Source organism: Crocodylus porosus, unplaced genomic scaffold (assembly GCF_001723895.1).
Source record: "Crocodylus porosus isolate Cpor-Errol unplaced genomic scaffold, CroPor_comp1, whole genome shotgun sequence".
NCBI classification, from domain to species: Eukaryota; Metazoa; Chordata; order Crocodylia; family Crocodylidae; genus Crocodylus; species Crocodylus porosus.
Window position 1 is genome coordinate 117,969,486 of NW_017728906.1, and position 14,341 is coordinate 117,983,826.

The window sequence follows — 14,341 nt, forward strand, 5'->3', positions numbered from 1 at the left end:
GTAAGACTAACTGGCCTATAGTTTCCCAGGTCCTCCTTCTTACCTTTTTTGAGGATGGGAACCACGTTGGCCCTCTTCCAGTCCTCTGGCACCACACCAGAGTACCACGAGTGCTTGTAAAGCCGTGCCAGGGGTCCTGCAATGACCTCAGCCAATTGCTTTAGTACTGTAGGGTGGAGATCATCTGGACCGGCTGACTTGAATATGTCCAGTCCCTCCAGAAGCTCCCTAATTAGTTCCTCACTAGCCTTTGGCCTAGGTGTGCCTCCCCTGGGGCCAGAGGGGGAGCCCGGGGTGGGGGGTGGCTGTTCCAGTCCCTGTTTAGGAAGATGGAGGCAAAAAACTTATTAAATATGTTGGCTTTGTCATCTGGTGTGATGACCAAATTTCCTAACCTGTCCTGAGGGGCCCCACATTACCCAGAACCTTCTTTTTACCCCCTATGTATTTAAAGAAGGACTTCTTATTGTCCTTAATCTGGGAAGCTAGTCCCAGTGCTATCTCTGCCTTGGCCTTCCTGACTGCCCCCCTACATCCCCGAGCAACTGCAGTATAGTCATCCCTGGTGATGTCCCCTCCTTTCCATTGGGTGTACGCCTCCCTTTTAGCTAGTAGACATTCCTGGATGCTTTTGGTGAGCCATGGGGGCTTTTGTGCCCTCCTACTCCCTTTGATCCACATTGGGATTACCTCCCTTTGGGCTTGGAGTATCGTCTCCTTAAGGAGCGACCACTCTCCTTGGACAACTGGCTCCCCTCCCCTCTTGGACCTCAGTGCTTCCCTGACTGTTGTAGCTGATTGGCAGAAATTTGTTATAGCATAGGGGCTTGAGTTTTTTGTTTACTGTTTATGACCAGTGGCTTTGGAGAGGCTATTAGGGGAAGGAAGAGTCCTCATAGGGGACCTGCAGTGGCGTGACAAACCCCAGCCCCAGAGCAGGGGGGGCAGTGAGGAGCCACAGAGTAGCGGGGCAGTGAGGAGCCCCAGAAAGGGGCAGCAACCTATGACAGCCAAAGGAGGTAACATTAGGAGTGTGCCAACCCCGAGCGCCAAAGGATAGCAGTGTTGGGAGAGTGCCAGGATACGCGTAGGATTGTGAGGGTGCCAACTCCAAGTGCCTAGTAAGGCAGAGAGCAATAAGCTTGTGAAGAACCCATGCACCCAGAGAGATGTTGTTGTGAAACAAAGGGCTATTGAGAGCCCAAGCACCCAGAGGTGCTAAGGATTGCAGGTCATCTAGTCCAACCTCTTGTTCAAAGAAGGACCATCCGCAACTAGATAATCTCAGCCAAGACTTTGTCTAGCCAGGTCTCAAAAGCCTCCAAGGAGGGACGTTTCAGATCAGTTATGATTGTGATTTTTCTGTCAGTTGTATACTGACAAAATCTCTAGTAAATTAAGACAAATGGTTTTTTTATTATTATTATAAAGTGTATGTAATTCTGACAGTCAACAATATAGACAAAAGCACGAGAACTACTACTATACACCATATCTACCCTAGGAGGGTTTACCAGTATAATTGTGATGCCTGAGCAAGCATAAGGCTATGTTTGTATGAGAAGCAATTTGTCAGGATAGCAAAATAGTTACAATAGCAAAACTTTTCTAGAGTGGACCACCACAAACAGACCTACCCCATCTAGTTTTTGTCCAATAAATATGCTCAGATGAGTCTTCTGGGAAACAAAAATCTGTGTGAATACATTTATATAATAGGTGAGTGCACTTTCTGTTCACAAAGAAATAGCTAGGGTGCTAAAAAGTTTACAGTTGATATTCCATTTCTCAGAATTGTGTCAAAATTAAAAACACTTATAACTAAACACATCTAGTTAAGACTTTTTTTTTGCTTTTTAATATTCATAGTTTCCAGTTTTTCTATTTCAGCCTATTGTAATTAAAAATGGCTAAAGCCATTCCTGGACCTACTCCAAAACTGGATGGATTTACTTATTGTTAAAGAACCCTATTTTCAGGGAAGATAACAAAAATATTGATGATGCATTTTTTACATCCTTGGATAGTTATGCAGTTGTTACAAATTATTAGGTAAAATCTTAAGTTGTCATTACCAGCTCCTAAGCCTTCTCTATATCATGAGACTGAGACACTCCTCCTGACATTTTCAGAGTTAATTTGACATATCTTAAATAGTAAGTTGCATTAACAAACATACTAGCTTTTTTCCCTTCCTAGGTAAATTGCTTGGGAGATTCCTCCATTAAGAGTGACTAATAATGGACACGCTTCATATAAAATTATTTGTTATTGGTGCCAGCATTCTGAACATTTGGTAACTGCCAACATCTACCTTTTAATATGTGGTTTAGTTACATTCTGATGAATTCATGGGACCCAGGTTCTGCAGAGATTTACCCTCCATGTGCTTCTCTTTCATATTTTCATTAATGACTTTGATGAAGGAAAATTTATAACATTCTCATGTGATAATAATTTGAGAAGGGATCCAAGTACTTTGGAAGAGAGGAATGGAATCAAAATTATGATGAATTGGAAAACAATGACATTCACTAAAGGAAACTACATGATACTCTACTTAGGGGAGATAAATAAAATGACTATTTTCAAAACAAGTAATAATTGGTCAGGCAGCAGTAATATAGATAAAAATGTGAAAGTTATAGTGAACCAAGAAAGTGTCAACAATGTGATGTTGTTACAAAGAAAGCAAAACTCTTTCTTGTATTAACAGTAGTGGTGTATATAAAGCAGGAGAGGTAACTAAACTGTTTTAGTTGGCAAGGATGAGACCTCATGTGAAATACTAATGCCCCAGTTGGGGCATCAATCTTGAAGAAAGATGTAAGCAAAATTGAGGACTACTTATGAGCAAGGATTCTGACTTTCTCTAATTAAAAAAAATCCCCAATTTTTCAATTCAAAACTAACCCAAAATCCACATTTTCCTGTGTTTAAAATGAAATGCCACAAATATATATACACATGCAGAGTAAACACCTGCAGGGTAAATACATGCATTCATTTGTATATCTATCTGAACACATGTAGGGTAAATCCCTGAAGAATGTGGGTTCCAGCTGACCCATCAGATGGATATATATAGAAGAATGTATGGATTTATCCTGCATGTGTTTCTAGTCCATATTTTCTTTAATGACTTGGATGACGGAAAATTTATATATGTAGGCATTAATTGAATATACTATATATGAATATACTATATATATCCACATTTTCCTGTGATTAAAATGAAATGCCAGTAATATATATGGGAGGAAAGGGGTATGGGGGGGAGGCAGATCAATGCCCCCTGTGGTAAGGGATGGGGCAAGAGCAGAAGCAGGCACTGCCTAGCTGGGATGGGGGGTCAGGGCTGAAGCTCATGGTGGGGTTGCTCCCACCACTGCATGCACCCCAGGAGGGCATGGGGGAGTGCTCCCCGGATCTGCTTGGGGTGGGGTAAGCTTCCACTGGGGCTTTGTGGAGCTATTCTTGGAAGGAGATGGGCTTAGAGCAGGTGCCAGTGGCACTGGGAGGATGCTGCTTCCACACCAAATTTTGCCAACACTTCGCTCCCAGTACCACTACTGCCAGCTGTCTGCCACGGCCCTGGCTGAATCCCCTGCTTCCATCTATGTGCCAGGGAGAGCCAGGGTTGTGCTGGGTGGCTGGCGGTGGCAGCATTGGGAGCAGAGCAGTGGCAAAATTTGGGATGAATGCAGCATCCTCCCAGTGCCACAGACACCCGCTCTGAGCCCAGTCTCCACCGAGAAGGGCCCTGTGCAGCCCCGGTTGCACCCCATTGTGCCCTCTGCAGATCCATGGGGCACCCCCCCATGTCCTCCTGGGGTGCAAGCAGCTGTGGGAGCCACCTCCCCACCCCCTATTAGCTGTGGCTTCATTCTCCCCTGCCCTGCTTGTGCAGTGCCTGCCCCTGCTTCTGCTCCCTCCCTCACCATGGTGGATATTGACCTACCCCCCCCATGCCTCTTCCCTCCCTTCTCCCCTTCCACCACACTGGACTTACCAGGTGGAGGCAGCTCTCTATGCTGCTGGGCCATGCTCCCTACTGCCTGAACACTGTGTTTCAGCTGTGCACATGCTCAGGCATTTATCAGCCAAATTATTGGCCTATTGGGCCAATATCCGATACAGACAGTTTTCTGTATATTGGTACCAATCCAATATCAGACCGATGTATCAATACATCTCCAGTTTATAATCAATAGTTTCTTTAATGACTTGGATATGTATTTGTATCAACTGAACACAGTGTGCTCAGTTCATGTATCAATTGATACATTCAGTATCAACTGACCACAATATATATATTTGCAATTTTCAAGCAATATGGAGGCCTACCAGTTCCTCAATCATTATAATAAAATTCTAAATACTTATATTTTTTGGCATTTGATTTTTGAGTAGGGAAATAGCCCAAAGCAATCAGAGAGCATGGTGCTGGCTTTACAGTAAAAAATAAGCTGCTGTTTGCAGTGAAACCTCCAAACAAAGGTTCCAAAAGATTAATGATGCTTCAGCTTACAATTACCTCTAATCCTGGCAATCTCCTATGTGCATACTCTCCAACTCTCACCACTTCATCTGAATCAAAGGACTGCTTCTATGATTAAGGTAAGCTTTGTACCTTAATAATATTTCACCTAATGAAAAAAATCCTTCTTCTTGGAGACTTCAGTGAAAGGGTTGGCACTGAGCATGCTGCCTATTTGAGCACCAATAGTATCAGCAAAATGATTGAAAATGGACAACAAATGCTCAAGCTAAGCTCATGCAATGAGCTATGTATAACCAATTCTTACATCAACATGAATCCTCAAAACAAAGTGTCTTGGCACCACCCACAATCTGGTCATAAACTTGACCTATCACCTGCTCATGAGACTTCTGTGATGTAATCATTACATGATCCTATCAGAGTGACGTATTATTCATTGGTATGCATCCCAGGACATTACACAAAAACAAGAAACTCCTTTCTACAAATAAATGACACAACTGAAAGCTGAAGACACATCATCTGAATTAATTAAAACTGTATCAGGAGCTCTATCATATCTTAAGCAGTGTAATACTGCTGAGGAGCAAAGGGTTTAGCTCAAAGGAGCCATCAAATTGCCTTGGACACTTGCATTGCAGCTGAAATGACCAGTTCAATAAGAACTCATGTTAAATGATCCCACCCATGTTACTGATTGCTTCTTTCTCTATTTACATGTTTGTCATTAGCCCCTGAACTGCTTTCATCTTGATATTAACCAAAAATCCATATTTTTTCCTCCAGTCTATATCAGTTTTTAAAAATATGCTTATCAATACTGAGATAATAAATTAACACAAAAAGAGATTGTCGTAACAAAGTGCATAGTATTTCATTAAACTAACATTAGATTGCCATATTTGTGACATATATATAATCTGTTTCACTCCTAAGTAAATAAATGGGACTTCAGAATTCTCAGGAAATAAGTTAAATATAGGGATAATTCAGTTCAGAATTGCATGTATTTAATTTTCTTTGTTCCTCTTAAATTCAGATGTCATTCACTTTAACTCAAAGGACAGATGCATGCATTACCCACGGATAATTTTTCAGTTCAGCTGCTATCAAGTGGCTTATTTTATTCTCTTTCTATTATATGGAAAGATCCAAAGTAATTATTAGCCTTTTTTAGGAATAGTTTTGATGATTCTTGACAAGTCATCTCCAAAGTATTTTATAAAATATAAAATACTAAACTAAAGGCTAAATCCTTCCACAAACTGAAATAAATGGGAAATTGTCAAGTGATTTCAGTGAGTACAAGTTGAATCCTAAAAGACCCCATAATGGAACAGCTATCCATATTAATGAAAACTTACTTGAATAAGTAGCTGAGTTCAATATGCCTATTTATGAAAGTAACTGTTATGTAAGCACTTGTTCCATATTAGAGTTGTTAATAATCCTCAGAACACATGGAAAGAGGTAAGTAATAGGTTATTAGCTTCTGAATTTCGTTAAAAAAAGAAGAAAATAAGTAGGAACCTTAAGTGAATTGCCCAGAGTCACTGACAGATTTTGCTTCTGACTCAGAAGTAGAAATCCTTGTTCTCCTAGCACTCCTAGTTTTTTACACAGTCCATTATATTTTGTATTTTTTTTTAATCAGGGAAAAACAGGATTGCTGGAGGTCAAATATATTAAAAATACCTACAGATTAGAACATACAATCTTTCCTTTGCTTTGCTTTGCTTTGCTTTCTGGCCATATTTTTTATTTTAAAAAGTAAATGTAAATAAACTTAAAGTGTAATATTTCCTAAAAATCTCAAAACATTTTATTTCAGTATTGCCCAAACAAAACTTCTTGACTGTATTGTTTTTCCAACCAAAAAATATCAGTGAATAATTTAACTTGATGTGAATAGCAAGTTTTTTCAACTGGAAAAAAACATGTTTCATCTAAAAAAATTTGCATACCTCTAGTTCTTGTGCTTTGTAAACATTGACCCTTTTGTGGTAACATGTACCAAAAATATTGCATAATGTATATTTTCCCCCTACTATTCCACTAGAATTACCCATATTTTGTCATTTTAAGTGTTATCTACAGTAACGAATTTTTTTTTACTAGCTAAAGTAAGTCTAAAGAATTACTACTTTTGTGTTTTTGTGCTAAGTTACAAGAGACTTAGGATGGGTGGTATGTGTTGTCCATAGGTTCAGTGCTGTTTATGTGTCAAGACACCTTCTGGGGTGTTTGGAAAGAACTGTCCCATGGGTGCCCTGCCTGGACCTTGCTCTGTGAAACAAAGCATAGCAGCGTCCATGTGGCTCAGCAAGGTGGTTTCTAGTCTGGAAGGGAGGGAGCCTTACGCTTTAGTGAGAGCCTGTATCCCTAGTAAGACATAAGATTTTTCTCCTATGTTGCCCTCTATTCATTTTCCCCCAGGATTATGTTAATGGATCAGTTTAAAAAGGAGTACCAGATAAGGGAGAAAGCCACGTCTGACCTGAGGTTAAGTGCTGTATAGGGAAACAAAAGAGGTCTGTCTCAAATCAGTACTACAGATAAATATGTCTTGACCTGGTGTAAGGTAGCAAATGGTGTCCCCCAGGGTTTGGTACTTGGACTGGTGCTTTTCAACATCTACATGAATTATCTGGATGTGGGGGTGAAAAGTACAATGGCAAAGTTTACTGATGACCCTAAGCTTTTGCCATAACTCAGGGTAGACTGACAATCCAAGTGGACCTAAACAGATTAGTTAGATGGACAGACCAGAACCAGATGCTGCTCAACACTGAGAGGTGTAAAGTGATCCATCTGAGGAGGAAAAATCTGCAACAAAAGGGACCTGGGGATCATAATTAACCATAAAATGAATATGAGCCACCAGTGCGATGCTACAGTTAGCAGACCAAACAATATGCTAGCAAGAATCAACTGATGAATCCCAAGCAAAACTAAGGAAGTTATTTTCCCGTTCTGCTCAGCATTGGTGAGGCTGCAGCTGGAATACTGCATTCAGTTGTGGATGCCGCGCTTCAAGAAGGATGTGGAGAAGCTTGAGAGTCCAGAGAAGAGTCACTCATATGATTAGAGGCCTGAAAAGCAAGCCATATGAGGAAAGGCTGACAGATAAGGGACTTTTCACCCTAGAAAACAGAATACTTCAGGGGGATTTAGTGGCAGCTTACAAATATATCAGGGGAGAGCATCAGGGGCTAGGTGAACAATAATTCACCAAAGTGCCCCAGGGGAAAACCAGGAGCAAAGGCCATAAAATCTTAGAAGGAGATTTCTGACAGGACATAAGGAAAAACTTCTTTATGGTCCATGTGACCAGACTCTAGAATAGACTCCCAGTAGAGGTGGTCCAGGCACCTACCCTGGAGATCTTCCAGAGGAGACTTCATACACACCTTGCTGGGGTTATTTGACCCCAGCAGTCTTTCCTGCCTATAGCAAGGGGGTGAACCCAATGATCTCACAAAGTCCCTTCCAGCCCTAAACTTCTGTGAATCTGTAAATCCTCTTTAGGTGAGGGGATCCTAGAGCCCAGCAGCTCAAGATGAATAGAAGGCAAGAGAAGGGGGAAAGGTCATGGTCACAATGAAATTCTTCTTCTGTTCCTGAGACATGTTTGGTAGTCACAACTTCAGGACAACTCCATTTTCAGATGTCTATCCCTACTACATCTTCAGAAGGGGCTGTAACCAGGTCTTGCTTCACGAGTGGCTGTGATACTCTTGGTGGCCACATAATCTGTGCCAATAAGCCTCTTCTTCTTCTTGCCTGTCACACCTTGATGTACTTATTGTAGGGGAGGCTGCCTAAGGGGCCTAAAGTGAGCCTCAATCTATCTAACAGCTAGCAAGTCCCTCCTGGATGCTGCTGGTCTCAATTCTGCTCTTAAACTGAGTAGAGATTCTTGGCCCATCCATGTCTCAGGGAACCTGTAGCCCTAAGGGCTTATCACAGGCTCTGACCTCCTCTTCAGCTGTGCCCATGTCTCACAGTACCATCATTGTCTTGTTGGGGCATCAGCTTTCTTAGCCTCTACCTCTTTTCTGTAGCAGGGGCCTTCTGGTCTGGACCCACTGTCCTGGACTTGGTTTCTAGGCACCACCTCTTATCTTGATTACATTAGTACTAGTACCCCTGGCTCTCCTCTGGGCAATGAGTTTACTTCAGCTCTGTTTGGGCCCTTGGCCCTATCCATCTTGAGTTGCACTCAGCAGCATTTCTTCCCTCGGATGTAAACCTATAACGCTCAAGCCCACTCTATGTCCTGGGCCTCTTTAGCTCCAGGCAGATTCAAGACACCCCTGTGCCCTTAGGCACTATTGGGACCTCCATAACAGACCTGTTAGTTACAAACCCAATGCTCTGGTGTAAATGATAACACAGCAATAAGCCTCTTTGGTTATAACACCAGGTAACCCACTCTGGCTCTGAACGTTACTAGTGGTTATCCATCTGTACAACCAGGCTCCAGGGTCATAGTCCTCTGCAAGACAGTAGCATTCTGTTTGCCTCTCCTAAGGTAGCTCTGGTGCCAACTAGGAGCTTTCTTGGCCCCTTCTGCTCTGGAGCTCCTTTCGCTATAGCCTCCAGGACCAGATTGACCATGTAGACTCAGCCCTGAGATTATATATGTGCAAAGACTTGCCCCTTTGGGTCAGGTGACTCAGCAGCCATCCAAGCTGTGTTCATTCTGACCCTGAAGACCTACCCACTTGCCCTGCAGCTGCTTATTTGCTCTTGGCAACTCTTACACCTTGACTAGCCTGGCTGACTGTTCCTTGTGTCAGCTACTGCTGGCTTTTGGATACATCCCAGCTACCAAGTAGCTGAGTTCTTTAGCTGCTAGTTTTCCCTTAGCTAGATCATCTTGTTGCCATTTCCTCTCAAGTATATGGAGCCTCCTGGATTCCTGTTACAGGGCCTACTTTCAGCCTATGGTTGCTGCTGTACATGCTCAATTAACATAGCTATGTAGTTGGACATGTGCATGAGACTCTGTATTTATGAATAGAATACGTGTGAACATAGAAGTACCGAAAATTTTCTGTAGACAACCAAAAATGACCACTTATATTACCAGGAAAAAATATAAAAGAATGTGAAATAAAATTGTACCCTGAAAATATCATTTTCCTTAATCAGGATTTTATATGCATGTAAAAAATAACAGAAAATATTTATAAAAATATGTAATAAAATAATGGTAACATTGGAGTAATGTTGTAGCCATAGTGCTTCATAAAATGTATTAGGGGCAAGGATTTTTGTAGGTGATATATCTTATTCGATCAACTGTATGCTTATTATAATTTTAGACAAGCTTTTGAAATCTAAGAAAGAATGCATTGGATTTGAGATCTTGTCTAAGTGCATCTCAAGCATGAAGCTGATCCAATAAAAAGTATATCACCCACAAAAATCATTTCCTCTAACAAACTACTGTTAATTTATTTTATAGATATTCCCATATGTACATTAAAATAATCAATATTAAAATGCATTTAATAAAAAAATGTCCAGAAGAATGAATGTAGGGCATTGTACATACAATGTACAATGTGTGTGGGAGGGGTTTCCTCCACTGCTGTCACTGTATAAATTTAACAGATTTAAGTCAGTCTCAGAGTAAAGTTGTTCTATAATATGTCTACTGAAATGTATTTCAAGTAACCATCCTAAAAATAGAAAACATATGGTCAATGCAGAGGAGTCACTCTGGGATTTCTTTTCCCTAAATTGACACAGCTCAGCCATATGTTCTGGTATCACTACACTTTATTTTAAAACAAAACAAAGTGATTGTTGTACTGTAATGAGTAGGGATCCTTGTTTTCTCTGATAAAAAAAAATCCCCAATTTTCAGGTTTAAAAAAGTAACCACAAATCCAGATTTTTCTGTGATTAGAATGAAATGCTGTTAATATTGTTTCCTTTTAATCTTGGAAGAATGTGTATTTGGGTTTACTTTTTTAATCTAAAAACTGGGATTTTTTTTTTTTACATCAGAAGAAACCAGGATCCCTGGTAACAAGGAATTTAAATATACAAACATATATTTATATAACTTTCTTACACATTTAAACATTTAAAAGCCAGGAAATGGACTTTTGAAAGAGTAAGGATTTCACAGTAATAGTTATGTATGCTGATTTTGGCTGCATCTACATGAGCATGGTTATTTGTTTCCCCAGAGACAAGAAGGAGTGGCACACCTTTTGTCACTGCTACTTGTTCCTGGGGAACCCCTGTGCCATGTGTCCTCTGGTGAGTGGAAGATTATTATGGGTGGGGTAGGGAAGGCTGGGGCCAGCCTTACCTGGGTTTCTGGGGACCTCCTGGTAGCAATCCTGCTATGTGCTGCAGCACGACTGATCTATTTCACTGTTGTCTATGTATGTCTCGAGGACTGTCATCTCACAGAATCCCATGCAGAGGGATTCCCCTGTACCCCAATACTATGGGGATTTCCTTCTTGCAGATGCAGGCTCTGTGTAAAATGGAGGCAGCTAGGGACACTGTCTCATGGGATCTGCCCCTGAAGCCAAGGCAATTCCTGTCAAGGGTAGCTGGAGAGGCATCCTTGGGCTTCCTGCACTCTCCTGCCACAAGCAAACAGATGTTGGCTGCAAAAAGGTGGCACACATTATTACGAGGGTCATTGCTTCAACAATTTCTAAGCACTTGTGGTACAACAAAGTGCTGTTTTTTCAGCTTTTGTCACTGTCAAGTTGTCAACAGTTTTTGGCTAAGCAGTCAGATATGCAGCCCAGAACTATAGCTAATTTAAGACTGGCTGTGAAAGGTTTAATACTAGTTAGTACTCCACCCCTCTTGCTTGATGTCCCACAAAGAATCTGGCACCTTACAGCACTGTCTCTCCATTATAAACTGAGCTCTGAGCCATGAGTCAGGGGGTGGGGGATATTCTTTTCATTTTTATTTTTAAAAAAAGATGTGCACATTTTCTAGGATACAAGAAGTTGATAAAATGTGGACTTTTTATTGAAAAGGCTGACAAATAAAAGCTGAGCTTGTTATTACAATGCAGATAGATGTTAAAATCTTCATAAGCTAAAAGCTCAACCAGACTCATTATTCTGAAGTAAAAGTTTTGTAAAAAGTTTTCATTTTCTAAAGGAAAAGTTGTAAGTCAATGGGCTTGCAAGGACATGAATATAGTGATTAGCTAGGAACAGGATTTTTGCAGCAATCTTCTCAATGGATTTGAGGTGGAAAGCTCACAAGCATTAAGGCCACTAGGAGATTGAGTAGATAAGGCATTATATAACTGGTGTTTAGATAAGATTTTTGGCTGTGTGAGCAGACTAGGAAGTTTAAATCTTTTAGGTAGGAAGGAAAAATAAGATTTAGATTTATACAGAAGAAGAGAGTTACTGAGATGAAATTGAGAACACAGTTTCAAGTGACAGGAGAGAATGATGATACTGAGATTTAGGAGAAATGATTAAGTGTGTAGCCTTAAACAGCTAGTTACATATAGATATGGGCCTAACTATATATAATCATGCTAATAAAGTCCTGCCAAATAGTAACTTATTTGATAATTATACTCTTTTAGCCTTTTTTTTTTTTTGATCCTCTAGGCATTTGTTATAATAGGGTGCCTATACAGGTGCATTGAGGCTACTCTGACATGCTATAATTACAGTGCATCAGAACAGATTTAATTAATTGAGCCTGCTGGAGTGTATTAATTAATGTGCTCCAGCGGACTCCAGTGTCACATGTATCAGCATCCCCATGCTGAAAAATGGTGGTGGAGGCACTTTAACTAAAACCTATTTGATAAGCTTTAGTTAAAATGTCCCTGCTGCCATTCTTCAGTGTGGGGACACTGATACATGTGACACTGTGGGTGCTTTAATTAAAGTGGTTCTTGGAGACGCTCTAATTAAAGCACACCCCTTCCCCACCCCACCACCTCCCAGAGCACATGTAGAAACATCCATAGCTATTATGGATTTTTTGGTTTCAAATATAGAACAACTAGTCTGCCTAGCATAAGTCCCTAATGGTCTTAACATAGGAGGAGATGTTTTGAATTATGTTTAATTGTATAAAAAGATTGAAGCAAACAGATAACCTAATGGACTCCACAGAAAGCCTGTGTGTGCAAAGTCAATTTTTATTGTGGAAAATGTGCTGTTTTTTTCTCTATTTCTTTTTTAAACTCCTTTTCCCCTCCTATCCTAAAGTACTGAGCCTATAAGTGCTTGTCTATGCTATGGCAGTCCTGGTCCCAGTGTTCCTTCCCACTCACAACCAGAAGTACACTCCAAACCCAAAAATATTCCATCACAGTTATTCTGTGATCATGCTCTGTGGCTTTATAAGGGCACTAGATATTTAAATAGTGACTGCAGAGAAACACAGATGTATTTCCAGGTTTGGTGTGTGCCTACAGGAGCAAGAGGGCAGAGCATGTTCTGAAACACCTGGGCATGAACATGATGCCACCATAGTGTAGGCAAACTCTAAAATTAGTGTCATCTGTCAGCAGATATAATTTATTCATGTGGAATTCAACAGAATCTTCAACAGAATCTGGAGATCTTCAAAAGGACACTGGATGCACACCTTGCTGGGGTTATTTGACCCCAGCAGTCTTTCCTGCCCAGAAAAAGGAGATATATCTGATGATCTTACAAGGTCCCTTCCAGCCCTAAACTTACGTGAATCTGAGAATACTATAGGTCTTCTGTAATAAAAGAACCCTGCTCCTCACTCTTCTCAGGGATTTGGACCTGCAAGCCAGATGAATTGTACAAGGATCAGGCCCTATGTGTGGAATTGAGACCTGGAGCCCCATGCCACCTCTGCTGGGATAGGATACAACTATGAAGCCCCTGTGCCATTTACATACAGCCAGTGTTGGCCTGAAGAGGCCCTGTGCTAGGATTGGGCTGTTGGGGCCCCACTCAGACTGATCCTGGATAGATAGAGTCAATGGGAGCCCCATGATTGCCTCCACACACCAGGACCAGGTCCTGAACTACTTTGCACTTCTCATCAAGCATGCAGGACCATGGCCCATAGGGATCCCCACAGGTTAGATAGCATGGTTCCAAGGGTAGGATCTGGCCCACCACTATTCCAGCCAGCATCCCTGGCTTAGATCATTTTAAGGGACAAACTCATGGAAAACAATATATAGTAATAATAAAAACAAACCAAAAAACTTCAATGTGAAATCCAGAACTTTATACAATGAGATGACTTAAATCTAGAGAAGCATGAGTCATAAAACTGTTAAATCCTAGAAAACCTGCCATTTAGAAAAGCCAAAGGAAACTAGAAAACATGAAAGGAAAAGCAATAAATAGTACAGATTCTGTAGTATCAGATATTCTACTTGAGGAAAGAGGAACTAAATTTATTATCTAGAGCAAAAACCCAGGAAGGATGTATCACAATCTATAGGTAGTTTCAAAATCATCATGTAAATGAAGTATGAAAATTATCAATTATATATGAATAATGGATCATAAGTAATTATTTGAAGCTTAGTAACAATAACCAAAGGTTATTTTACATGTTGGAAAAGATCATAAAAGTTAAAGCCATTAGGCTTTAAAATAAATGCTGTTGTGCCATCAAGTCAGATAGAAATTCTGCATTCCTCACTTTGGCCACCTAAGATATGTTATAAACAATAGGACACAGTGGTTGCATTTACATGAAATGCTAGCAGTGCAGGAGTGCCATGGAAAAAGCTAATGTGCTAATCCAGAGTAGAATTAGTCTGCTGTGCATTAGCATCATGCAAAAGACATGGGCTGGTGCTACAACAGGGTAGGGCCA